The sequence below is a fragment of the Lepus europaeus genome, chromosome 6 (genome assembly GCF_033115175.1).
Source record: "Lepus europaeus isolate LE1 chromosome 6, mLepTim1.pri, whole genome shotgun sequence".
NCBI classification, from domain to species: domain Eukaryota; kingdom Metazoa; phylum Chordata; class Mammalia; order Lagomorpha; family Leporidae; genus Lepus; species Lepus europaeus.
The window spans coordinates 38,896,021-38,923,491 of record NC_084832.1 but is presented as its reverse complement, the minus strand read 5'-3'; the positions used below and the strand labels follow the sequence as shown (position 1 = coordinate 38,923,491).

The 27,471-nt window shown below is 40.5% G+C and overlaps 1 protein-coding gene across 5 annotated transcripts in view; it reads right to left on the bottom strand.

The window, feature by feature from the left end:
• Window positions 1-27,471, bottom strand: part of KLF12 (KLF transcription factor 12) — a 503,891-nt gene that overhangs the window by 424,327 nt on the left and 52,093 nt on the right. Inside the window, exon 2 of one of the 5 annotated variants that reach the window (XM_062194088.1) lies at window positions 23,231-23,321. The exons of 3 other annotated variants lie outside the window; for them this stretch is intronic. The gene's annotated coding sequence lies outside the window, so the exon portion shown is untranslated. Of the gene's footprint in view, window positions 1-12,014; window positions 12,034-23,230; window positions 23,322-27,471 lie in introns of those variants that run through there. One more of the 5 variants, XM_062194090.1, reaches the window with a different exon arrangement.

Genomic DNA, 27,471 nt, shown 5'->3' with positions numbered 1-27,471 from the left:
CCCGTAAGTACTTTTAATAGCAGAGAAATAAGAAGCCAGATCCAGAAGTGCTCCAACTAATTTCCCCCCGAAAGTGACAAGCTGGCTACTGAACACACCACAACTCTCAAGTAGATTCGCACTGCTAATTTCATTCATACTTCCTAAATTGTGAAGCTCCAGGCAAGAGAGATACCTCTGTCTAGGTTGTTGAATCCATAATTGAAAATGCTCCAAAGGTGTCTCCTAGTCTACAAAATAATAGAAATTTACTCTGCAAACCGCTCCCCCATACACACACACCTCCCCAGCAACCCCAAGGCAATTCTGATCTTTTCCTACTGAATCATGGTGGAAATCTGAACAATTGTCTTCTGGAGTAGTTTGAGGGCAACATCCTTCTAAACAAAGGTTGCATTACTTTGAATCCATCAAACACGTAGAAACCAAGGCCATGCACCCTTTAAACCTGACTTTGTACCACAGCTTCACAAAACTTAGCTGTTACCAAGTAACAGTTGAAAAAAAAATTGCCTCTTTCTTTTTAATAAAAAAAACTTTTATTTAATGAATATAAATTTCCAAAGTACAGCTTATGGATTACAATGGCTTCCCCCCTCCCATAACTTCCCTCCCACCCGCAACCCTCCCCTTTCCCGCTCCCTCTCCCCTTCCATTCACATCAAGATTCATTTTCAATTATCTTTATATACAGAAGATCAGTTTAGTATATATTAAGTAAAGATTTCAACAGTTTGCAAGACACTGTAAGCTTTAGTAACATATAAATATCTATAGTAAATACTTGGACTTATTTTTTCCCTTTTTGCTGTAAGGCAAATTCAGAATGAAAGTGCCAACAAAATCTTCCTCTCTCGTCTGAGACCGTGGTTACCCTATTTCTAATAAACAAGGCAGCTTCCTGTCTCGGCTTCTCACTGCTAAATCAGGGTTGAATCCTGGCAGCGTTCACCGTCCTGACCCCGGAGTGCACTCAGGCTCAACAGAGCCTGCTCTGCTTCGCTCCTGATTGTAGAAAACTATTCATCAGAGAGCACTTCGTGCTGTTAGAACCCAAAATAAGTTCTTCAGTGAAGCTGAAAAAGAGTTAATTTCTTACACTCAAAACTTAGTATCTCATTATCTCCGAATTTATCTCTATTTGTTCGATGTAGCTGGACTTTCCCTGAATCTCTACAGGGATAAAGCTCTGTTTACAGTGTAAGATTATTTCAACAGTAGTTAAAACAGCATCCAATGGTTCTATACTCACTCATTCATTTATGCTTTTCTTAAGGATCTTTAGTAACAGAGCCCACAAGGCAGAGTTCACAAACAAAATTAAAATGCAGTTCAGATTACAATTTTTTTTTTCAACTGACAGCTCTTTCTCTTGAGGGTTTAAAAAAATGCAATTTGCCAGTATTTTCTCCCACTTTTGGGTTGCTGTGAAGTAATTTGCTGTCCATCATGGTATTCAATCTGTCTCAATAAGCTGATAAATGATATATGATGCATGATCCGCTTCTTTTATTTTGTTCATAATCTGCTACAGTATTGTGCCAGCAAAGGGCAGTCTTTGCATTTCTGACCTTTTGGAGTTTAAGAATAGAAAAAGGAAGGAAAAGGGGGGGAAAAATCTATCTTGCTGTATAAACAAAAGATTTCATCTCCAGCTTCTCACCATCACCACTTTCCTGGCCTTGGCTACCTGTGCTGCTGGGTGGGTCTGGCCTGCCAAAGGGGACACACCACTGCGGAGAACCTGGGGAGCCCGAGGGTCCTGCTCACCCTCCTCCTGGGCCCCTGCTTTCTGGAGATGTCAGAGCCCCCGCCGGTGGGAACCGGAGATGCTCCCTCACAGTTAGCAGGGAGATTTTCAGCTTCTGAAACCTCCTCCCCCCTCCCTCCGAGCTCGCTTGGTGCAGCACCTCCAGCTGCCTGGGTGCACGGTGTCACGGTATTAAAATAGCTCAGGCTTGATGACCTCACTGGTTCTCACAAGCAGGCCAGTTGGCATAACGCTAATGCAGTCTGCTGCTGCTGCTGCTGCTGGTGCTTGCTGGGAGACATTTTTTCCTTCCCCCCACCCACTAACAGGAATACTTAGTTTCATTTTGACTCTGGAAGAAGTCTCCTTTCTGAAGTTAAATTCAGTACAAACTTAATGCAAATATCTCAAGGTGCTCAAAAAAAGGGGTGGGGGGAGAGGGAGCCTAAACCAAAAGACTTAACTTCAAAGCCAACACACCAAATCCAGACTGCATTCAATCTCACGCTAAACTTCAAGGACAGCAACACTGAGAGGTAAACCAACCTTATGTAACACATTTGTATTTCATTCATTTTCAGGCCAGACATCGTCCTCAGAAATATTAGTGATAACTGATCAGCCAAAAATTGTTGGGTCACATTTCTCGGGTTCACTCGCTCTCCGCAAGCATGGGGGTCAACATGAGGTATCAGAGGAAGAACACAATTACCACTGCTCCTCAGCGTAAGACCGGGGTGGGGGGGCTTCAAAAAGGAACTTCTGCCATCATAGCAAGCTTTAGTGTACTCAGTAGATTGTGAGCATTTAACACTCAAATGGATTTCGAGTTTAACCAAAAAAAGAGAAAAAAATGCGTAAGGCATTCATGCAATTTAAAAATTAGCGTCCTCCTGTATAAGATTACTGAATTCTATTTTCATGTTTATAATTTTCCCTTAGAGTTTCTCACTTTCTTCTGTCGCTATCACATACCAGGAAGAGAATATTCGATGCGAAAAGTAGGACCTTCTGATGCTCCGGTATCATAACTCAGTGCTACGTCTGCACTGTACTTTGATTCCAAGAGAGAACATTTAGATTAACTGCTTCAGCGCCCCGTGGACACAAGATTTATGCCCAGAGAAAAAGCCCCCATATGACTCTATGGACAGAGAGCTAATGAAATAATGTGGTTCACTGGTTTAAGATGGTTCCTCTAAAAAGGGTGCAATCATTGCCCCCAAAAAGAAAAAAAATTCCCAGCACCTCTCAATTCTTCTCACTGTCAAAGTGACAAACGGCATCTTAGGAGCACCACCATCTCACAATCATGATGCTGCAAAACCATCGCTCTCCACTGGTGCCAACCAAAACATCACAGAGGAATTTTCAGAGAACACATGGACACATATATGACCATGAATTCTAAAAATGTTTCATCATACAATGACATGCTCATTTCATTAGCATTTGCTGAGTATCCTGCATATGGCACTAGGTATGGATACCTACAAAGGCATCATCAATATTGTCTTCAAATCATTTTTAGTTAGGTATTATATAGTCACAATGCCTTAATGAGATGACACATGGACTGCTGCAATTCAGTCTTTATGTTAACCTAATGATTTTGAAAATTTGGTTTTGATGGCATATCCATGAGAATATAATTAAGATTAACTGAATTATAATAATCAGGAACATCTTGGACACAGTTCAGAGAAATGAGCATAAAATTGAGAGTTATTATGCCAGCGCTGAAATTGCCATACAGCTGGTAAAACCATCACCCGCAGCTCCAACATCCTTTATGGGCGCCAGTTCAAGTCCCCACTGCTCCACTTATGAACCAGCTCCCTGCTAATGGCCTAAGAAAATCAGTGGAAGATGGCCCAAGTGCTTGGGCCCCTGCACTCCAAAGGACACCCAGAAGAAGCGCCTGGCTTTAGCCTGGAGACAAATACTGCAGTCATTTGAGAATAAACCAGTGGACGGAAGACCTCTCTCTCTCTCTCCCCCTCTCTGTAACTCTGCCTTTCAAATAAATAAAATAAATCTTAAAAAAAAGATCAGAACATAAACTGTTATATCTGTTTCATTTTTAAAAAGTTACCATGTCTATTTAATAAAGTAAGACAAAATGGAGATTTCTGAATGGTGAAAGGCCAATTACAAATGTTATTACGGATACAATAATTCACACAGTGATGAGACAGACTGAATAGTTTGTAATGGTGACTACACCACCCAAATTTCAGAGATTATACAGCTAGTAAAAAACCTCATGCTTTACTAATGATGCCCAGTAAGTCTGTGTGACTTGTGGAAAGCCAAATTTACATAATATTAAATTACCACATTGGAATCAACATTAAGTTTTACTTTGTGTTTATCCCATTACACTACTCTGAGTCTGGTTCTCACACACATAAATACATTATTCTACTTAGATTCTGATACATATATATACACACACAGCATACTTTTCTGATTCCTATAAATGCACACACACTTCAGTACTCTGCTTCTGATTCATACAAATACATTAGTATCAGACTCACACAGGCTCAGTTATTGGCCCTCTGATTCTCTCTCACACACAGTATCACTCTGACTCATATACACATACATATGTACACAGATGTATTCCACTACTATTTAATTCATACACACTTCTTACACATATGGATCATATTACTCTGTGTGGCTCATCCACCCCCATATATACACTTTACACCACTTTGCATCTTATTTACATGCACATACATATTATTATATATACATACATAGTGAAACTTAAAACAGCAAATCACATTCATATTATGTGTGTGTGTGTGTGTGTAGGTACCTCACAGGTTTAATGAAAAGGGAGATATGAACAAGCAGCCAACAGAGATAGAGGAACTGATACAATGTTTCGCAAGAACATGTACAGTATCTCCAGGAACTCAGGCACAAAAACATGGGAGAAGACTTCTAAGAAGGCTGGAGGTCCTGCAGGAGCAGATGGGTGCTTAAACAGACGCTGAAACACGGCGAAGATGAGAATATAGAAGCAACGTGGAACCTGATGTCTCTGGGCTTCAGACATGTTATTCTCAAAATTTCTACTGAACCAGATGGCGAATACTGTGAACACTTCCTTTCTTAAGCTACTTGCTCTAATAGTCTAGCATACTTTTCTTTATCCGTAAATAACTTCCCTTTACAAGTATTATTAAAGATAGCCATTACCGACCAACATATACAGCATACTGAAAGTCTGTACAGTTAAACTATATAACTGTAAAGTACAGATTTTATGGTCCTTTTATATGTTAGTCTCATAATTTTAATTAAGATATGAAAAAGAAAATACCAGGAATAATAGTGGTGAAGTAATATGTGAGTATACTCCTTCTTTAGGCTTTTAGTTAACATTTGAAAATCAAAGACAGCTGCGCCCCAGAAAAGTGTTCTCCCCAACTAGATGGCACCATCACCCTGGCCTTGGAAGAGTACTATGAAAGTCACTTGTCAACTCTTAAAAATGAGGCATTATTCATAAAAAAGGAAATGTGCCACTTTAAGCAAATAAACCACAGGTACTTTGAAGACCATTTTAAAGAGCTTATCCATAGCCCAAGATAAACATTTGCCAAAGATCAAAAAGATCAGGCCTGGGCAGGGGTTTAGGGAGTAGAGTGGGCAGAAACATAAATAGCTAATTGCTTTTCAAAAAAATGGAGTAAGAGTACTCCTATCAAAGAATACAAGGAAATCCTCAGAGTTTAGCAGGTCAAGTACAAACTAATAATCAGGCCTGCCAACAAGAATCTGAGTAGCCTTGCAAAATACTGCAGAGACAATAAAAATTATTGCTTAACAAGATAAATCCTTTGAGAATGAAGTAAAATTTTCTGCAAAGCATGTGCGTACGATGAAAAACAAATGCGTATGTGAAACTGAATTAATAGTTTCTTGATTTCAACTAAGAAAAATATTAAGAATGTTGTAAATACTGTAACTTATCTTTGAAAACACATCGGTTGGAGAAACTGAGTAGCAGCGATCAGTTAAAGGGCCAGCCTAAACATGCTAAACTAAATATGACAAAAGCAAAACTTTGGCATAATCACAGAGTTAGCGGATCACAATGGAATTTGTAAATTGTTGGGGCAAATATAAAACAAGAATTACAACCCTGCAGCGAGACAGAAGGATGTGGTGGCTAACAGAACTTCCTAACCACAGAACTTCCAAAATGAAGGCCTTTCAAATACTGAGGACAGCTTCTGGGGGAGAGGGGGTGGAATCAGGGAGATAACATGGTAGTGAACCCACTCTACTTGACAGCAATCAACAGCCTGTACCAAACCACTGACTAGTTTTCAAAACGACACTGGCATGGTGAAAGCAGATCAATGACCAGAAGCAGCACCGGAAGCAGAGAGATGAAGACCTCTAGGAGACAGGGGCTCAGGATGGCATTATTTAATATTTCTACAAATGATGTGGCAGACAAAGTGCACAGGAAAGCAGGCGAGTTTGTATTAAGCTCTTTTAATTACCCTCATGCCAAATTACAGAAATAAACATCCTTTTGCCATCCATCTGACAAATATGATAGGCTCCTTTTAACTAAGTCCACTTAGCCAACTGTCCAGATTTTATCAATGACCTCCGTTCTCTTCGTAAATCCATCCTACTGACTGGTGTACCTGCAATCTTCTGCTCCAGTTGACTTTTCTCTGAGCAGAATGAACATCTCTGCTCCAATTAGCCAAGCCGTATTTTCAATAGCAGTGATTTTTTTATCCTACTGTATATGCAGTAGTACATTTTGATAATGGGATTTAATTGACACACATTCCCTAAAGTGAAATGACAGCAGGAATAGCAATGTACCATCTCTTTCTATGAAAAATAAATTGAATATTTTGAAAAATTTCCAAGATTAATCCATTATAAAAAAATTTTTAAACAGCCATTGAAACTGTATCACAGTTGTCCAACAATGAGAAAAATAAATCAAACATCTTCCAGAAGTCTTCACTTTACAGAAACAAAATAGAAATGACAACCGTAATACATGCAGTTTGGAAAGAGAGCACTGAACTCCAACTGTGGATCATACTTGAAGAAAAGTCCTGGTCCAGCATCAAGTATGACAGAAAATGAAAGTTTTTTGTTTGAATAAAATATTTGATATGTATACATCATTTTTAGGCCCCTCTACTTTAACTTTCTGATGTCATTTTTCTTTCAACCACCCAGAAAGCACAATGTATTTAGTGGTTTGCCCTCTATGTGACAGGCAGAACCACAGGGACTATGAAAACAAAGAGGTCAGATCTAATGGGGCAGGTGCACATGCTGCAGTAGGTCAAGGTCCTCTGTTATCCATGGAAACAAAAATCACCAAGTTGGTCTGGAGAGAGGAATGTGATTGACAAAGCTGGCAAGACTTAGGCTGTAGCCTGAAGAGTGAGTTCAGGGAATAAGAAAAGGAGGAGTTGATGATGGAAGTAGGGGAGAAGGCAAGTTCTGACAGAGCGCAAGTGCAAAGATAGGCAGGCCACAAGTCCTCCTACCGAAACATCCCAATAGTAGAGAGGCTGCAAAGTAGGGTGGAAGACAGGAGATGGGCAAATTATTTGAGTTTCTGGCCATAAATTATGGGGAAGCATTGTATTTTAAACAAAAGAATGGCACAATCACATTTGGCAATCATTATTTTGAACAAAGAAACGACAGTCATATTTTTATCTTAAGCATGATAACTTCCTTAACCATTCTCAAAATGGAGATAACATAGCAAGCATCCAATTACAAAATGATGAAAATAGTCTAATAAAAAATAACAAAATCAAGAAAGATAAAGTCAGTGGCAGGTGTTGTGACATGTTAGGACATAAGCTGCTGCTGGGAATGCCTACATCCCTATTAGAGTGCCGGTCAAGTCCTGGCTCTTCTGCTCCCAATCCAGCTTCCTGTTAATGCCTCTGGGAAAGCAGGCCCAGCCTTGGCTGTTGTGGACATTTGGTGAGTGAACTAGCAGATAAAAGATGTGTGTGTGTGTGTGTGTGACTGTTTTCAAATCAGTAAATCTTTAAGAAAAAAAAAAAGAAGAAATAAAGAAAGTTAAAGTCAACATAACTTGGTGAGTGATGAGAGCTAAGAGATATTAATGATTTGGGGATGACTCCTAAATTTAGGAATTACTGAGTCTGGTGGACAAAAATTCAACAACATTAGGAATGAAGGCATTTTAAAGGAAAAAAAAATGTTTTGTAAACATGATGAGTTTGAAATACTTTATGTTATCTACAGAAGGAAACATTTCACAGAAAACTGACTACATATATTCCAATGCTCCAGAGAGGGGAAGACATCTATCTAAGGATTCATCACTGTAAGGTACATTTTGAAGCTGCAGAAATATATGGGCACACTAAGGGACAGCAAATACACAAAGAAGGGAGAAAGATAACACTCTTGCAAGGTCAAATAAGATAACTCATAAAACCAATGCACTTGGCAGCGAAGAGACCACTAGCTAAGGAATCAATAGAGGAAGAAGGGAAGGAGGTTCTTGCCTCACAGAGATCCAGTGCCTCAGAGATGGACATGAATCTGGGAGGGTGAGAATGGTGTTGTTCAGGCTGAAGAAAAGAGATAGGCAAAGAAACCTTAAAAACTGCTGGGGAGGAGGGACAATGCAGAGGGCTTTGAGACACTAGGAGGGGCCTATAACATTTCCCAAACGGGTAAGTAAGAGATATTTCCTTAAGAAGAAAAAAAATCTCAGCTTATGTTTAAAAACTCAAAGGTGGCAAGTAATTAATAAAACTAGGCAATGGGCCCGGTAGTCATTGTGAACCACTCGGAAAGTATTTAACCTACTCTTAATATCCCTTCAAATAAAACACCCGCATTTCCAAATAGAACTGAAAATAGAACACACAACATTAACATTACAGAGCTGTGATTCTCTTCGTAATGTTAAACTCACACCTTACTAAATACATACTAAAAATGACACCTGCTTACAATCTATTGATCATGAGAATGGGGAGTGCTAAATAAAACTATCATGGTGCTTTAGTCTAGGCATAAATCCAAGTTTCCTGTGGCATCCGACATGACATGGATTTTACAACACAACTTGTCCATCTCACCTTGGCCCCAGCACACCCAGGAGTCTCCCATTAAAACCAGAGAAAAATATAAATATAAAAGAACCAAGCATGACCTTATATGGCAAGCAGTGAACCCACATAAAATAACTCCTCAACCTGTGAAACTAATGTTTTAAAAGTTAACAAAGTTTGGGGCCAGTGCTGTGGTGTACTGGGTAAAGCTACCGCCTACAGTGCCAGCATTCCATGTGCACCAGTTTGAATCCCGGCTGCTCCACTGCCAATCCAGCTCTCTGATATAACCCGGAAAAGCAATGGAAGATGGCCCAAGTTCATGAGCCCCTGCACCCACATGGGAGACCTGGAAGAAGCTCATGGATTCAGATCAGATCAGCTCCAGCCATTGCAGCTTTTTGGAGAACGAACCAGCGGAAGAGACACACCTCTATATAGATAGATAATCTCAGCCTCTGCCTCTCTTTAACTCTGCTTTTCAAATAAATGAATCCTTAAAAAGTTAGCAAATTTTAACACAAATGATGGCAAACTAAAGTGGATCCCACAGAAACAAGTAGTAATTAGTAATTTATAAATAAATTAAATAGAACTTGATTGAAGTGGCAATGCAGTCAGTGTTGCAACCAGCAAAACTTTGTGCCTGGCTTTGAGTCAGACCATACATGGTGATTTTTATTAGTTTAAACAAATGCTGATGGAAAAGTATGACTGATCTCCATGTGTTAACAAAAATCTGTAAAATATAATATGATCTAATAAACAGTATCTCCTAAAATTTTTCTTCTCCCCTGAAACAACCGGACAAAAAACGAAAGAAACTTAGATACAGGATGCAAGGTCAGTGTTCGAACTTCCTTTGAACCTCCAAGTTCTCTTTAGAAAATAAATTCTAACTAAAATGCAATTTAACTGGAAAGTAAACAAATGAAGTAGATTCATATCACTCACTTTTATTGTGACTTAATGGTTTGCATATTATCATACATGTTCTTTGTGTCTATTAGCACTTAACATTGGTATACGCAACAAAGTCATTAAAAAGAAAAATTAACAAATATATTATGGCTAACCGCATGAATGAACTTTTGCCAGACTCTAAATATTTCAAAGATCTTTATAAAGTGAAGAAATACAACCTTAGACTGAAGAGCACTCCCTGAACTGTTGACGAGAAACCAACAGCATGTTAACAGCACACAAATCACTACAGTGTAGGCTGTAATTTGTGAAACTTTCTAGGCCTTCAATTAGCAGGACTTGCGTTGCGCAGTCCTCTGACATTACGGAAGATTATCTAGAAGTAGCCAATGTGATCCTCTAGGTCTCCCATTAGTTCTCATTTGGGGGGTTGGTTTGTTTTGCTTGGGGATTCTGATCACATGATGTTAAAACACAAGATTTTTTTTTTTTTTTTTTTTTAAAGAGCCAATTGCCAGGGGAGAGGAATCACATGCAGTAGCGTGAACCTCTGTATGCCTGTATCTCTCTGGAAAAGTAAGACTTTTTGAGGCATAGGAATTTCCAAATCCTGCCTGCCTTGCTCAAGGAAATGCTTTGTTCAGGCTGTTTTTACAGCAAGCAGTCAAGAACCAGGCTGCGCCTCTGAATTTAGCTGCACCAGCTGCTGACTTAATGACACTGAAATTAGGAAGCTTTGTTCTCCTGGTGGCCACACACAAGCTCCCCTCCTATACTTGAAGGGTCCCCAAACAAAGCCTTCTAAGAGGCACCCACCAACAGACACATATCCATAGAATAACTTTGCAAAATGGCATAACCAAGTCCAATGGCCCAACCAGGAAGTACACTGATTCTAGCGGAATAATGCAGAGTGAGGGAGGATCCCTGGTGACTAAACTCCAACGACTCCCTTAGCAAGGCAAAACCAGATTTTTTTTTTCCTGAATTTACTTGTCCTAAAACCTTGGGGCATGCTATGTCTCTGGTTAGTAGCATTTACTACTGTATATATAAATTTAATAATCCCAAAAATGGTATCAAAAAACCAAACAGAAGAAATGCCCTGTTAATAAAACTTGCAATGCTCTTTATATTTTACATTTCCAAATAGAAGCACCACACCAATATATACAACTCAGCAATTTATACCTATTTACTCTTAATCAGAAGATACTTTCTGTATACCAAGAGGCTAGAAAAGCTAGAAACCACCAAGTAAAAGATTCACTAAGTAAAAAACAAAGAGCGGGCACTGTCACACAGCACGTTAAGTACCATTTGGGACACCCACATACCATAGCAGAGTGCCTGCTTTCTGATCCAGCCTTCTCCTAATGCACCCGGGAGGGAGCAGGTGATGATGGCTCAAGTACTTGGGTCTCTGCCTCCTACACAGGAGACTCAGATGAAGCCCCTGACTCTTGGCTTGCTTTCTCTTTCCCCACTTTTGCATTTTTCAAAAATATTTATTTATTTATTTATTTGAAAATTAGAGTTACACAGAAAAGAAGAGACAGAAAGAGAAAGATCTTCCATCCACTAGTGCACTTCCCAGATGACCGTATGGGGGCTGGGCCAAGTGGAGCCAGGAGCTCCTTTCAGGTCTCCCACATGGGTGCCAGGGATCCACAGACTTGGGCCATCTTCTGCTGCTTCTCCAGGCACATTAGCAGAGAGCTCGATCAGAAGAGGAGCCTCCAGGAATTGAACTGGCCCCCATACGGGACACTGGCATTGCAGGTAGCTGTTTTACCTGCTATACCACAACTCTGGGCCGCTCTATTCTTTTAAAATAAAGAAAGAGGAGGGGGGAAAAAAAAAAGCCAAACATTGACCCCTTCTGCTACAGTTTCCTCACTTATAAATAAGTGCACACTCATGTACATATGTACATTTTGCTCCTTGGAAGTACTTTTTCCTCATAACTGAAATCAGCTCTAACTTATTAACCTACCTACAGGGATGCACAGGAGAGACCCTGAAACCCAGGGAGGACTGGTTAGCCGTACAGGGCACAGCCTGCCTCCTCCTAGAGAAAACCTGCCGTGGGGCCAACCAAAAGGTCAAGTTCTCAGACCTAGAGTTGGGGCAGTGGAGACCCCCCTGGGACGGGCTCCTCTGCCTGACCACTCACCAGTCAGAATGCCCCTTTTCTCTGTCCACCAGGGTAAATATGGTCTTACCCAAAGCACAGTCGTTGGTGAGATTCAGATGGATTTGTGATTTGTGGGGAAGTGTGACCAGAGCTGCTAGTCCTCATCTACTTCATTCTGATGGGTGACCCTGGTTAAAGCTGGCATGGCCCTAAACACAGGGGAGAAAGTGGTAAACGGATGAGGAAGTGATAGACGATGCTTGGAATATTCCTGGATATCACAAAGGCACCATTTCTACCAAAGATCGGAGGCGCACAGCACAGCCGCATGCCAGGAGGGCTCAGCTGTGATTCTATTTAATTCAACAAATATTTATTCTGCATCTTTGGCCAACTCAAATTTAAGAAGGACTCCAAATTACATTTATATCCTCAGGGTAAAAAAAAAAAAATGGTACTGGAACAGACAGTAGGCATTTAATAAATGTAAAAAAAAAAAAAGGAAGGAAAAGAAAAAAAAAGGAGGAGGAAGGAACTTCTACAGGCAGGCATTTGCCAAGTACTGAGATTTCGAAGGTGAGTGATACGGCAAATGAGCTTCAGAGGGGGCTGCCAGCGATTTAATCAGGGCTGCTCCCTACTCCTGATCTAGCTTTGAATTAATCAGTTCTTTTTTCTTGGAAGAGTAGACTAAATGAAAAAAAGGCCAACTATTTTTTATTAATTAAGTTGCAAGTTTCCATTACTAAAATTTTCACAGCAAGAATTTGAAACAACAGCTCTCACTCCTGCCACATTAGAATCCTGGTCTTAAATGTGTCATCTATTGGCACTTGAGCCCTGTGCCACCTAAATTTCCAACTACATTACAGCCTTTGGGGGTAGGTAAAGACACTTGTATTTTTAAATACTCATGAGTTTCTACTCTGCATCAAACATGGAGAACCACTGCTCAGTGCATAATGTTATGTGGTTTTCTGCTCAAGATCCATTGTGAAACTGCTAAGCTGAAACAGAAATCTCACCTACATTTAATGTGTATGTTTATAGCTTCTACCGCAATATATGAACAACTCAGTGGTTTAACAAACATCAACCACTTTGTCTTCCTGACCAAAATCTTATAAAAACAAGAGTACAGAATTAGTTGACACTAATAAAACAACCAAAAAGTCGTGCGCACGCACGTAGACACACACACACACACACACGCCTTTTATATTAAAGATTACAGGACAAACACTCTGACAAAAAAGTATCTCTAAATTGGAGAGAAGTAATTACAGTATCATTAAAGGTTTTCAAACACAGTGCTGACATTAATTTGAAGATTTTCAGTAAAATTACCTATACCATTTTTTAAAAGCAGCTCTAAACAGCCAAAAACTGCAAACAAGCTGATGTCCCGGAATACCATGACTTTCAAAAGCTGGTCTCCTCGTGTTCTAAAATTAATTGTGGTAATGGTTGCACAGCTCTATGAATATACTAGACACCCCTAAGCTGTAACTTAAAATAAGTGAATAATAACTCAATAAAGCAGGTATGCTTTTAAATTTTGACTTATTTCACAGGCAGAGACACAATGAGAGAGCTTCCATCTGCTAGTTCACTCCCAAAATGTCCTCAACAGCTGGCTAAAAGCCAGGAATGCAATCCAGGTCACCTCCATACACGGCAGGAGCCCAATTACTTGAGCCACCATCCCTGCCTCGCAGGAAGCTGGAGTCGGGAGTCAGAGCCGGGTATTGAACACAGGCACTCTGACGTGGGACGTGGATGTCTTAACCAACAGGCTAACCGTTTGCCCTTGCTATATCATTAAAGAACATACATGTTTTTAAGAACTAGATTTTATTTTCTTTCTTAACTACATTTAAAATGAGAGTTTCTTGGCACTCTTGTGCCACTGTAACAAAATCACTTTAGGAACCAAAACATATTGCCTCATGGTTCTGAAGACCAGGACATCCTAGGTCAAGGCATCAGCAGACTGGCTTTCGGGTGAGAACCACTGCTCTGCTTCCAAGAAGGCTCCACCCTGACGCTGCATCCTCCGGGGAGGACACTGTATCCTTCCAGGGTGGCAGGGAGAGAAGAAACCGCCTAAAAGCTGCGTGAAGACTTTTTTTTTTTTTTTTTAAAGACTTATGTATTTATTTGAAAGGTGGCGTCACAGAGAATCTTCCATCTGTTAGTTCACTCCCCAAATGGCCAGGAGTGGTCATGCCAATGCCAGTAGCCTAGAACTCCATCTGGGTCTCCCTCAGGGCTGGCAGGGGCCCACGTAGTTGGGCTGATTTCCGAGGTGCACTAGTAGGGCACAGGAGAGGAAGTGCAGCTCTAGGGATCTGAACCAGTGCTCATACGAAATGCCGCCGCCACAGGCGATGCCTTAACCCACTGCACCACCATGCCAGCCACCATGCAGCCTGCTTCGTAAGGGCCTTAATCTCAATCATGTGGAGAGGCACCCTCAGGACCTGATCACCTCGTTCAGGCTCCAGCACTGACCCACTCACCACTGTCACACTGGCCACTGGCTCAACACCTCAACTGTGGAGGGGACATATTCAAACCATGGCACGGTGCACACACTAGGAGTGCTCCAAACACATTAATATAAAGCATTTTAATGTTAAATCTCATTTCATTCTCATGCTCCTCAAAAATCAAGGGTGCATTCTGTGAAAGAATTGTGCTGCAATCACTTTTTAAAAAATCAACCTACAGCAAAAACCTGCAACGATGCAAATTAACACTAAAGTGCTGTAATTGACAGTATCCTAATTGGGCAGGAGGGGAGGGGATGAACAGCGAGTAAGTCAATGAATCACTCAGCATGACATCCTGGAAAAGAGACAGGCCTAGGAGCTAGCAGTCCAGAACCCTAGTTCTGACCCCATCATTTGCGAGGTGAGTGTCCTTGGATAAATTCTTCAACATGGCTATAAAAATTATATATCACAAATTCACTGTGTATATATGCTGAAGCAACGACTATGACACCATTGGAAATTATCCAGTGGATTAAAACATAGTGTTGAAATTATTTGGCTTTGTTACAAAAGGAGAGTGGACAAGTCCTCAGAGATTATCACTTTCTTGAAGAATCTCCAAAATTTTGTTCTCCCTTGTAGCAACACTGAAACTGCTTACATTGTTCTCATTGACAAGGGGGTGATATATTTGCCTTTCAGAAATGAGTAAACTAAGTCCTCCACTTCACTATGGAAAAGCAGGGATGACAAGGAAACCAACTGGTGGCCTGGTCTCCCTCAACTGCCTTTTAGACCAAGGAGGACACAGTGTGTTTCATAACACTGCAGTGACTACATGGAGGTTTGCTTGCTTTGTGCTGTTTTTGACAAGGGTTCCAACCAGCCAGAGTAAAGCAAAAAGGCCAGAAGAAACAGTGACTGAGGGAGATGGGAACTCCGCCACCTAGAACAAAAGATTTGTATAGAGGTGTTAGTGGGTTTTAACACGAAGGGCCCGTATTTACAGGAAAGCTTCAGATCCAAAGTTGCATGCACAGAACTAAAAGTTTTGGGGGCAGGTGTCAGATGCAATGGTCAAAAAACCACTTGCAGCCCCACAAGCCATATCTGAGTGCCTGGTTTGAGTCCTAAGATTCCACTTCTGAGCCAACTCGAGTCCGGGGATCCTAGCCACACAGGTGGGAGACCAGAATGAGTTCAGGACTCTTGGCTCTGGCCCAGCCCAAATCTTACTTTGTCTGTTTGTCTTTCCCCATCTCTGTCTTTCAAATCAAAGGAAAATAAACCAAAATTTAAAGGAAAAAGATTGAAATTTTTAGAATACTGAAGTCTCCTCTTTCATAAATTCTATCACAGTGATAATCTGCCAATCAGTTGATCCCATCTCAAAGAGTCGTACTTTCCTCCAAAGCACGTACCTGGTAACCCAGGATGAAACCCACATTATTAACAATGCTTTCCGACTAGAAATGGAGGGCCCGGGAGGGTGGAAATGTTTCTCCAAACTGTCACAACCATTACATAAAACTATTCTAAGGCATAATTACAAATGGTCACGAATTTAATACTATTACTTAATTGAATCTTCCAGTCTTTCGTAAGGATTAATTACCTGTTACATTAAATTTCCCTCATTGTGTGACGATATGGAAATATATAGACCCACATATGTGTGAGCGGCTCAACTGTAATTAATGATGCACTTTTATTCCCTATTATTGTGTGGAAAACACTCTGACACAAAATAAATGAAGCATAATCATTCAGAGTAATGATTCAAGTATTCTGATTAATGACACCAAATAGCTTCTCTGTTCTTGAGTTAAATTAAAACATTTACAGTCTGGAATCCATAAGGGTATCCCTAAACGAATATTTTCTAGATAAGCATTTTCCCTCACAAAAATCACCTATCCTAGCTTTGTGGGAAATAAGTTCCCAGAGATTGTAAAATGTACTAGTGTTTAATGTGAAAATTAAGCAACACAAAGCCTGCCAATTAAACCATTATACAAAGCTAAGCTGCCTTCAGAGGTGTTCAAACATGTGGGGGGGGGGGGGGGAGAGAATGTGCACACTAGACCTGAAGACATATGGTATTCCATTCCCACGGTTGGCACTCGGGAAATGTTTACCCAAAAAATTCTTTTATAAATGTTGCACACGATATTTTCAAAGTTTTATTTAACTGTACAGAACAATACTGTTGTTCACTTAGCTGAGGTGCCTGGCGTGGTCAGATTCCTCAGGGATAGAACGAGAGGTTACCAGGGGCTGAAACGATGGGGAGTGAGAGAATGGGCTGTCCGTTTTACAAGATGAAAAAACTTCTAGAGACAATGGTGGTGATGCTTGCACAACAATGTGACTGAACTTAAATGCCACTGAACTTCAAACTAAATTGTATATTCGCATTACACACAAAATAATTAAATTGTGTATTTGTATTGTATGTACTTATATTTTAGCACAATTCAAAATAATTGTTATAGAAAGAAAGGTACAAAATAAAATTACAAATCTACAAAACTCTTGACCGCGAAAGAATCTAAATTCAGCCCAAAGATAAGGTAACTTTTCCTTGACTACTTCCATCTTTGCAGCAACACTAAGTCTTCTTCCGATGGACAGGAAACAAAGTTCTGTATTCTCCTATCAACTCCAAACACTGGTCCTGTTGCAGTCTGAAGAGAAAGGTTTGGTGAAGTTCTTGTTCACACCTAGCCAGCGATTAAGAATCCCTATTGAAAGATTCCCTGACACCTAAACCTATTAAGAGGGCTACTGTCAAAGAAGCGAAGAGGGGAAGGATGGAAGAAGAAAATACCAACTGCTGGCAAGGCTGTGACAATCTGGAACCTGCGTGTACTGTCAGTGGGATTCTAAATGGTGCAACCACAATGGAAAACAGGGCTGTGCTTGGTTCTTCAATTAACTAAACATAGAACTGCCTGATCTGGCAACCCCAGTTCTGGGTATATACCCAAAAGAACTGAAAGCAGGGTGTGGAAGAGATACTTTCCACAATGGTGTTCACATTAGCCCTATACATGATAGCCAAGAGATGCAAATAACCCAAATGTCCATCAAAGAATGAGTGGATGTGGTATGCACATACTGTACAGTGCTATTTAGTCAAAACAGAAGGAAATTCTATTACATGTTATAACATAGGTGAACTTGGAAGACATATGTTCAAGCCAATCAAAAAAGACAAATACTATCTATTCTAATAAATGACGTTTCTATAGCAGACAAATTCATAGAAATAGAAAATGAAACAGTGGCTACCAGTAGCTAGGAGAAACCGGAAATGGGGAGTTGTGTAAAAGACATGGAGTTTCATTGTGCCAAATGAAAAAGTTCCGGAAGTCTGTTGAATAACTTTGCAATATACAATGAATTTACTTATCACTACTTAGCTGAATGCTCAAAAATGGGTAAGGGATTTTTCAAGCAATATGTGTATGTATGGATTTCAAAATTTTTGCACCAAAAAATATTTTAAGTCCATTTTCTACCTAGCTCTTGAAGTATCCTGGTACATGTTAGATAAATGCATAAGACTTTCTTACCCCATATCTCAAACCTACTGACTTGGAATTTCTGGGGGTTGGGATAAGATAACTCATTTGTGGAAAGGCTTCCCGAATGACAGACTTGGAAAACAGAGGTCTATCAATTACATTACAATTCACAAATTGCAAATAACACAAAGGCAGTCACATTCAACACTTCTTTTTGTTTTCATCAACTGTTTATAGGTGTATGGAAAACACTGTCCATGATAGCAACTGATCAGCTTAGAAATGTTACTTTAAAAGGGAGGTGGATTGTCATACCGAAACTGATGAGAACACAGGTAAAGGAAGCCCCTTCCAGCCTCTACAATACTCCCTCTTCAGACACCACTGAACTAAAACCTCTCAGCAGAGCCCAGCTCCCAGATCCCTGGAGCAGCTGGATCTGCATCACACTACTCTGGTTTAAGTAGAGCACTAAGCCTTTTATTGGATCTGCAGGTGTCCAGACACCCTCTGGTATGAAGTTATCACCTGAGACCTATCCTGGCCCAGAGAGTTCCAGAAGCCAGTAAAGTAGCTGAACAGCAAGATAGTAACTGCAAAGGATAGAACTGGTCTCATAACCTAGCTCTGCCATGGAACTGCTAGATGGTTTTAAGCAAGACACTGAACCTCAGCGACATCATGGAGGATTAACAGGTATTGTGATAATCACACACTTGTCATGAGGATTCACTGAGATAAAGTATGTAAAACACTGAACACAATAAATGGTGGAAAATAAGTACTCAGTAATTGGAAGACGACTTTATCAGAACTACTGCCTCCATCTTCTATCCCCTCTATAATTAAAAATAACCTTAAGTACTAGAGATGTCAGTACTAATCATTATTAGTATACATGACTTTTTTCCTATACTTCTAATATACCTTAACAACCACATTTAATATTATATTTTTTCTATGTTCGTTCGACACTCAGTATACAGTTTAAGTGATCAGTAGACATTTTATTTATCAAGTCAACCATTCACTCAACAGATAGTAATTATGGATTTGCCATGTCAAGGTACCATCCTGGGCCCAGGGAACACACTGACCTCTACACTGGAATTTGATTCCCTGAAGCACCATAAACACATACACAACATCATTACATGCACATATGGAAAGCCTCCATCAACTACAATAACCTGTTCCCCTACTCCACTCTTATTAGAAATCTCAGAAAGCAGGTGTCATTATTAAAACTAACAATTCAACTGTATACACTACAGTATCTCAGATTCAGTCCTCTCAAACAATGGGTCAGTCTAAAAATAAAAAACATCTATATAAGGACACTTCAAAAAGTATGGGGAAAATGGCCTGTGGCGCAGGTCAAGCTGCCACCTGCAACACTGGCATCCAATATGGGCACCAGGTCAAGTTCTGGCTTCCCACTTCAAATCCAGCTCCCTGTTAATGGCCTGGAAAGCAGAAGATGGTCCATCTGCTTGGGTCCCTGCATCCACAGGGGAGGTCTAGAAGAAGCTCCTGGCTGGTGACTTCAGCCTGGCCTAGCCCTGGCAGTTGTAGCCATTTAGGGAGTGAACCAGCAGATGGAAGAGCGCTCTTTCTCTCACTCACTCTCTTTCTTTCTGTAACTTGGCCTTTCAACTAAATGAAAAAAATCTTTAAAATATATTATTAAAAAGTTTATTTTGGTACAAAAATTCTGAAATCCAGGCATTCAAAATTTTTACTAATATGCATTTTCTCATAAACTTTTTGAAGACCCCTCACATGCATGCATGGACTTCAGTTTGTTTTTCCACCAAAAAAAAAATTATTTCAAAATTCCATTTTCCACCAACTTTCCCAGTAGCTAGTAAGAGAGCCAGGATGAAAAAGACAAAGAATTTAATCTACAAAAAGTATCATGTTGCAAAATTATTTAATCAAGAAATGAAATTCACAGAAAAAGATTTTCATGCATGATACTACATAATATTAACATTCAGAGATTGAGCTTTCTCTCCAATTCCAAAATGTCCTATTCTTAGGTAAAGTTTCTCACAGTTGGGTAAAAAGTGTGAGCTAAAAAACATATTGAGGAAATTTCTCTATTAGTAGCTATAAAAGTGATTGTTCAATACTAAACTCAAGAATCTGTCAATAAAGCAAAAGCACACTTTTCTGCATTCAAATGCATTACACTTTGTTCCCCCTCACCACCTTTCCCTCTGACCACACCAACAGCCTCACTGCCCCAACCCCTGTATTCCACACTGAGTTGACTTAGACTTCTGCCCCTCTAAGAATGACCAAACACAAAATATTTTTAGTGAAGAGAAACATGTCTATATTTTTGTACAAGATGAGTATCCAGTTTGCTATTTCTGGCAAAAGGGCAAGGAACATCCAAGGTTGTCAGAATAACTTTTATCTCTTGTGATTTAACTAGACCTTTAGCAAGCACAGATGATAACTTCAAAGGAAGGAAAGGATTTTCTTTTTCATGATTAAACAAATAGAACTGGGGAATATTTTCCGCAGGCCAAGTAGCTGGGGAGAGGACACACTGACATATCTTCAGGCAAAAATTTAGTTGGTCAGAAAATGTTGAGAGAGGAAAAGTAGAAAATAAAAGAATTATGATTTTTGCACAACATAAAGCAAAATTTAAAAAGTACAAGCAAAGTAAAGAAAAATCTTTCAACAGAGGTAACACAGCATAAAATTTAAACATACAGAAGCATGACTTTGAGACAAGGAGTTTAACATTGGTTATCTAATTGCAATATTGAAGTATGTTGGGCAAAGTACATAGGGGACTCAAATATCCTGGCTTGAAAAGGGTGTGGCCCACAGGCATCCTTTGTAGATCAATTATACCTATCTTACAAAGAGTAAACAAATCCAACTGAACACATTTCATTTCAACAAGCATTTATGGAATACATTCCCAAGTGCAAACCCCAAATGCTCTATGATAGATATATAAATCCAACCCCAAGTATAAGCCACATAACTCAGATCATAGCTTGTTTCCCAAAGTTTGTACAATTAGTTTTTTTTTTTAAGATTTTATTTATTTATTTGACAGGTAGAGTTACAGACAGTGAGAGAGAGAGAGACAGAGAGAAAGGTCTTCCTTTTTTCCATTGGTTCACCCCCCAAATGGCTGCTATGGCTGGAGCTATGCCAATCTGAAGCCAGGAGCCAGTTGCCTCCTCCTGGTCTCCCACGCCGGTGCAGGCGCCCAAGCACTTGGGACATCCTCCACTGCCTTCCCGGGCCACAGCAGAGAGCTGGACTGGAAGAGGAGAAGCTGGGACTAGAACCCGGTGCCCATATGGGATGCTAGCGCCACAGGCAGAGGATTAACCAAGTGAGCCATGGAGCCAGCCCCCAGAGTTTGTACAATTAAGGATGAAATGAGTATTAGGTTCAGCAACATAAACTTGACAAGTTTTACAGCTCAAAAATGATTAAATAATGGTAATTTCATGGGTTCAACTGGATGTACAATACCAATCATTAAAGTTGACCAGAGGGGCTAACACTGTGGCATAACAGGTTAAGCCTCAGTCTGCAGCACCGGTATCCCATTTGGATGCTGGTTCGAGTCCCGGCACTTGACTAAATCCAGGATAGTTGTGGCACAACAGAGTAAGCCACCACTTGAGATGGTTGCATCTGGTGTTGGGAGTGCCGCAATGGAGTCCCAGCTACCCTGAGCTTCTGATCCAACTTCCTGCCAATGCACCTGGGAAGGCAATGGAAAAATCGCCCAAGCACTTGGGCCCCTGCACCCACATGGGAGACCTGCAAAGAAGCTCCTGGGTCCAGGCTTCAGATCAGCTCAGCTCCAGCCATTGTAGCCATTTGGGGAGTGAGCCAGCCAACGGAAGACCTCTCTATCTCTGCCTCTCACAAATATATAAATCTTTAAAAAGAAACAAAATAAAAGCTGACAAAATAACTGAGAAATATGTGTCTATGCAGAATGACTATTAGAGAACAGAGGCTGAAATACAAAAAAAAAAATCATTCATTTTGACTTTGGAAAGCAGGATAACGTCTTGGAAGCTGGTAGCATACGAATCAGGCGTGAAATGTGGAGAGTTGGAATCATTAAAGAGAGTATGTAGTTAAGTAGAAAGCAGCAGATGGGGATTTGAGACGGGGGAAAAACAGGAATGTAAGCAGAGGATTATAAAGTAAAATACAATAATTCAAATAGCCAAAATAGGTATTTCACTGTTACAGAACAAGTATGTGAGTTCCCTATTAAGAAATACTATAGATTGAACTCTCTAAGTGAATTTGACATGTTTTATAATCCAATGCATACTTGCCAGGAAACAAATATATATTCTAATAAAACAGAAGGAGAGCATAAGAGCATCAAATCAACCTTACTCCCTATAACAGATACAAATTTTTTCAACTTCCTAGAAGTGTAATATAACACACTAAGAGTCCTCTTTCTGGTACAGATACTACAGAACCACAAACCAGATCATTCTGTTCTGTGCAGTGATTGGCAACAGATTTCCCCTACTGTCCTCTGCCCCAAATATCAAGGGATCTCTTTTTAAAGATTTACTTATTTCTGTTTGTTTATTTGCTTGAAAGGCAGAGTAACAGAATTTTTTTCATTCACTGGTACACTCCCCAAGTGGCCACAACTGCTAGGGCTGGGCCAGGCCAAAGCCAAGAGCTCCATCTCAGTCTCCCACATGGGTGGCAGGAACCCAAGTTTTTGGGCCATCTTCCACCGTCTCCCAGGAACATTAGCAGGAAGTTGGGTCAGAAGCTCAGGGTAGCTGGGACTCCAGTGAGGCACTCCAACACCAGATGCAACCATCTCACGTGGTGGCTTACCGTGCTGTGCCATAACTGCCCTGGATTTAAAGGTCAAGTTCTTCCCACCACTCCACTTACATCTCCCAAGAAGCAACCATTATACATTTACCCTGGTGGTGACAAAGTGTAATAATCACTAGAGCTTACAGAGTGCTGCGTGGGAATGTAGGCTTCTGCATGGTTACAAAGACGGTAATCTGCGCTCTCTTACCCCCAGTAACAGTGTTCCACTTAAGCTTTAGGACTGTATTTAAATAGATGGCTTGAGAAAGAACAAAGTCAAAAGGAATACTGTAGGTGTAGTCTAAATTTAGAGTGAGTAGGAAACATCAGGAGCATTTTTATCTACCCCATCAAACAATAAAACCCTCTGAGCCAGCAACACAAAGTGGCCAAGATATCAGAAGATGGGAATTTTTGCCTACCTTATGGGAGAGAGACAGTATGCCAATAAAAGTATTCATTAAAGGGCACATGAAGTCTTTTCACCATTGTTTGCAGGAAGTTGTTTTATTTCTTGTAAAGAGAAATGTTAAATATCATGTTAGTTATACAATATAAACATTGGACTTAAATAATATAGTACAGTCCTGTATCATAACCAGTTAAGACAAGGGCCCAAAGAAGGAGGTAGGCCTGCAAAAAAGAACACAACAACTGGCCGGCGCCGCGGCTCACTAGGCTAATCCTCTGCTGCGGCCCCGGCACCCTGGGTTCTAGTCCCGGTTGCGCCTCTTCCAGGCCAGCTCTCTGCTGTGGCCCAGGAAGGCTGCGGAGGATGGCCCGAGTGCTTGGGCCCTGTACCTGCATGAGAGACCAGGAGAAGCACCTGGCTCCTGGCTTCGTCAGCGCTCTTTAGCGGCCATTTGGGGGGTGAACCAACAGAAGAAAGACCTTTCTGTCTGTCAAAAACACACACACACACACACACACGAAAGAAATACACAGAGAAAAGCACCTATAATCAATCAAACCCACATGACCACTGAACAGCATTCTAATTGCTCCACCTTTCAAAATCTTTTTGCTGAAGACTTCTCAGTATCTTTTGTGTTCTTATTAACACATGCAAAACTGGGGAATCCTCATCTCTTACCCCAAAAATCACATAAAATTTATGTTAAGGTATGAATACAAAACCCACAGTCCACAGGTTCTTTCCCCAGGTACAGCCCAAGACAGTGAGAGAACTTAATGCAAGAAACACAGGACTAGCATCAACACAAGCACCACCATTGTAGATGCCCTTGCTACCAACAGCAACTTGAGCAGCACGGCACTAACTAGGTTACACAGACTTCACACACTTCCTTGGCGTCACTACAAATAGTACCATCCCCATTTCCAGGTAGCAGTATACAGGTCTGGAGAGATCCAGGAATTTTCCTAAAGTTTAGCAGCCTTAAATGATGGAGCACGGAGTCAACCCAGATCTCTGTGGTGCTGGTCCAGAGCTGGGATCCACCAAAGGGCCCAGGATCAAGGAGGAACCTGTCAACATGCCAACTCCCAGACTCCCGTCAAAGGGTCTGATTTTAAGCATTTGGGATTAAGCCCAGGACTACACATATTAATACACACATTTGTTATTCTAGTGAAACTGTATGTAGAACACTGAGAAATACTGTAATTTCATGCAGCTTCAAAGTACAAAGGCAATTCTTTGCATTGGAACAGATTGCTGGTATCTGCTAAAACCTTAAATTAGACAAACGATCCCCTTCAGGATGGAAAAGCTACAGTATATTTTACACGTAAAATTATGGAAGATAAACTGAGTCTTCAAGACTTCATATAAAAATTTAAATTTTTAAAAACCAATCATTCATTTTAAAGAATTATTATCTAATCACAAATACTGTTACCTAATCATCACCTGCTATTCTTTTTGTCTTAAAGGCTCAAATCTACCATATTCCTTCTCCTTGTATCTTCTGAAATACATACTGTCTAGACACTTCATGCAGGTGCCCCTGAGAATGACCTCTGAGGTCAACTTGCGGAACAGGAAGTAGAGGGCAGGACACAGGGAGTGAATTTCAGACATGGAACAGCAGCTGCACGCGTTCTGCCAACAGCAGCACGCAGGAGCAGAGGCTCAACCCCCAGAAGAGCCTAAGACTAACGGTCCACACAGGTCCTCTGTCAGCAGTTACGCAGGTCAGAGACAAGACAGCAGAATGGCTTTTTGGGTTGTTCTTTTTTTTTTTTTTTTTTTTTTTAACTTCACAGGATGTTCTCACCCATGAAAAGTAGCTAATGCCCCAGGGGGAAATACAAAGAGAGGCTCAGATTCAATGCCAGGGTCCAGAACTGTTTTTACTGAAGCAACCACAGGTTAGCACAGGTACTGGGGTCAGCTACATTGTATGTAGCAGGTGCTCAATACCTAGTGAACACATATCTGAGCTCCTAAATGTATCAAGTGCTGGGCTAAAACAGTGATCAAAACATACTGGCTGCTCTCAGGGAGTTTATAATCGGATGGATGGCACATGTCCAGGCCCAGCTGGTTCCAGCATGTAGCCAAGATACTCCAAGCAAATCACTTAAAAACTCATGAGTCCTAGGTTATTTTATTTGTCAACTAGGAAAAATAATAAGTCCTCCAGTTGTTATTATCAAATGAGAATATCTGTAAAGTGTAAGATGCAATTAATTGGTATTTCTCAATGCTTCATGGAGAAGAAAGCAGAATTAGGCTACCAGTGAAGCCCAATCAAAGTACAAATAATTAATGAGCAGAAAACAAGGAACTGCCACTTACTGCACCCAAGTGCATTCTTAATGAGAGCACTAATGAGCTGCACAGCCCAGAGTAGCTTTACCAATATACTCTTATATACTCTTATTCTCAGAAACTTCACATGGGGAGTGACTGGAGGAAGGGGCATGCTACAGACCGGGGAACAAAGGATGGTCCAGCTCTGTCTCAGCATCAAGGGGCCCTAGGAGAGAGAAGCCAGATAAAAAAACTCCATGAAAGACAGAAGGCGAGCTCAGGCCCAAAGACAAAGCAATTCTTACTACCATTTGGAAAACCTTTTGCTTTGAAATTCCACCAAAGATAAATGCTCTCCCTTAGTGAAAATACTGGCTTCTACTACCTTTCAACTCCAACACAACCACCACCAACAAGAGAAGAGCCATTATCAATATAGTATCAGATGGAACTTCTATGTAAACCTCATTTAGCACAGGGAGCACAGGGCTAGGATTCTGAACACCTACATTACTATATTTTCTCTGCACTATACAGACCTGCAATCCGAATGCCTTTCAAGGCCGAATTTTGTTTTTCTGGCACCTAAAGATGGTAATATCAACTCTACCTTTTTTACAGGACTTTGGTGATGCCTACATGGGATCATGAATGTCAAAGTATTCTGAAGTATAAAAATAAAAAAAGAATTTTGTCTAAGGATGCAAATTTGATTGCTTTGATTATATGGGTCTGGGATGTTTTACAACAAAATATTTTAATTTCTTAGATTGTAATGATAAATCACTTTATGTCCAATATATCCAGAAAAGAACAGTGTATAATAATTATTCTATTCTCTTACTGAAAATGTAACAATCATTTGTGGCACTCTCAATCATCAAAAAAGCAGTAAAACACTAAGTATAAATCCAAGCTTAACCTCCATCAAATTCCTTTTACTTAATTCACACAGTAAGATACTACTTCTCAGGTAAGTTACGTGGCGAGTCCTGTAAATACACACACACAATATCAGGAAAAACTTCCACGTCCACCACTCCTCTCCTGTCCCCAGGCCCACCAGAAAAAAAAAAAAAGATAAGGTGGAGCATGAAAGATAAACCAAATTCATGAACAAAATAGATTCCATCATTTTATTTTTAAAATAGATGTGTTCTCTCTTCCATTCATAAAAAAAAAAAAAAAAAAACTGAATGCCCTCAAACTACAGAAAACTAGTGACAGCATAAAATTACAGCTATCCCTTAAGAATATGATTGCAAAACAAATCCAATAACATACAAAAATACTTATATGGGCCGGCGCCGCAGCTCACTAGGCTAATCCTCCCCCTTGCGGCGCCGGCACACCAGGTTCTAGTCCCGGTCAGGGCACCGATCCTGTCCCGGTTGCCCCTCTTCCAGGCCAGCTCTCTGCTGTGGCCAGGGAGTGCAGTGGAGGATGGCCCAAGTGCTTGGGCCCTGCACCCCATGGGAGACCAGGAGAAACACCTGGCTCCTGCCATTGGATCGGCGCGGTGCGCCAGCCGCAGCGCGCCAGCCGCTGCGGCCATTGGAGGGTGAACCAATGGCAAAGGAAGACCTTTCTCTCTATCTCTCTCTCTCACTGTCCACTCTGCCTGTCAAAAAAAAAAAAATACTTATATGCTACAACCAAGTCTTTTTATCCCAGGCATGGAAGGTTGGTCTACATTTGAAAATCAAATAATATAAAACACCATAGCAACAGATAAAGAGAAAAAAAACTATATGAACTCATCAATAGATGTAACAGAATCTTTTGATAAAATAAAATTCCTCTCTGGATAAAAACACTCAAACTAGGACCAGAAGGGAATTAACAGCACATATAAAAAAAATTAAACTTATATTACTACAGTTTCAACAATTTGTGATTACTTTAAAATCTACTGACTATGGTTGAAATGGTCATTTTTCCATA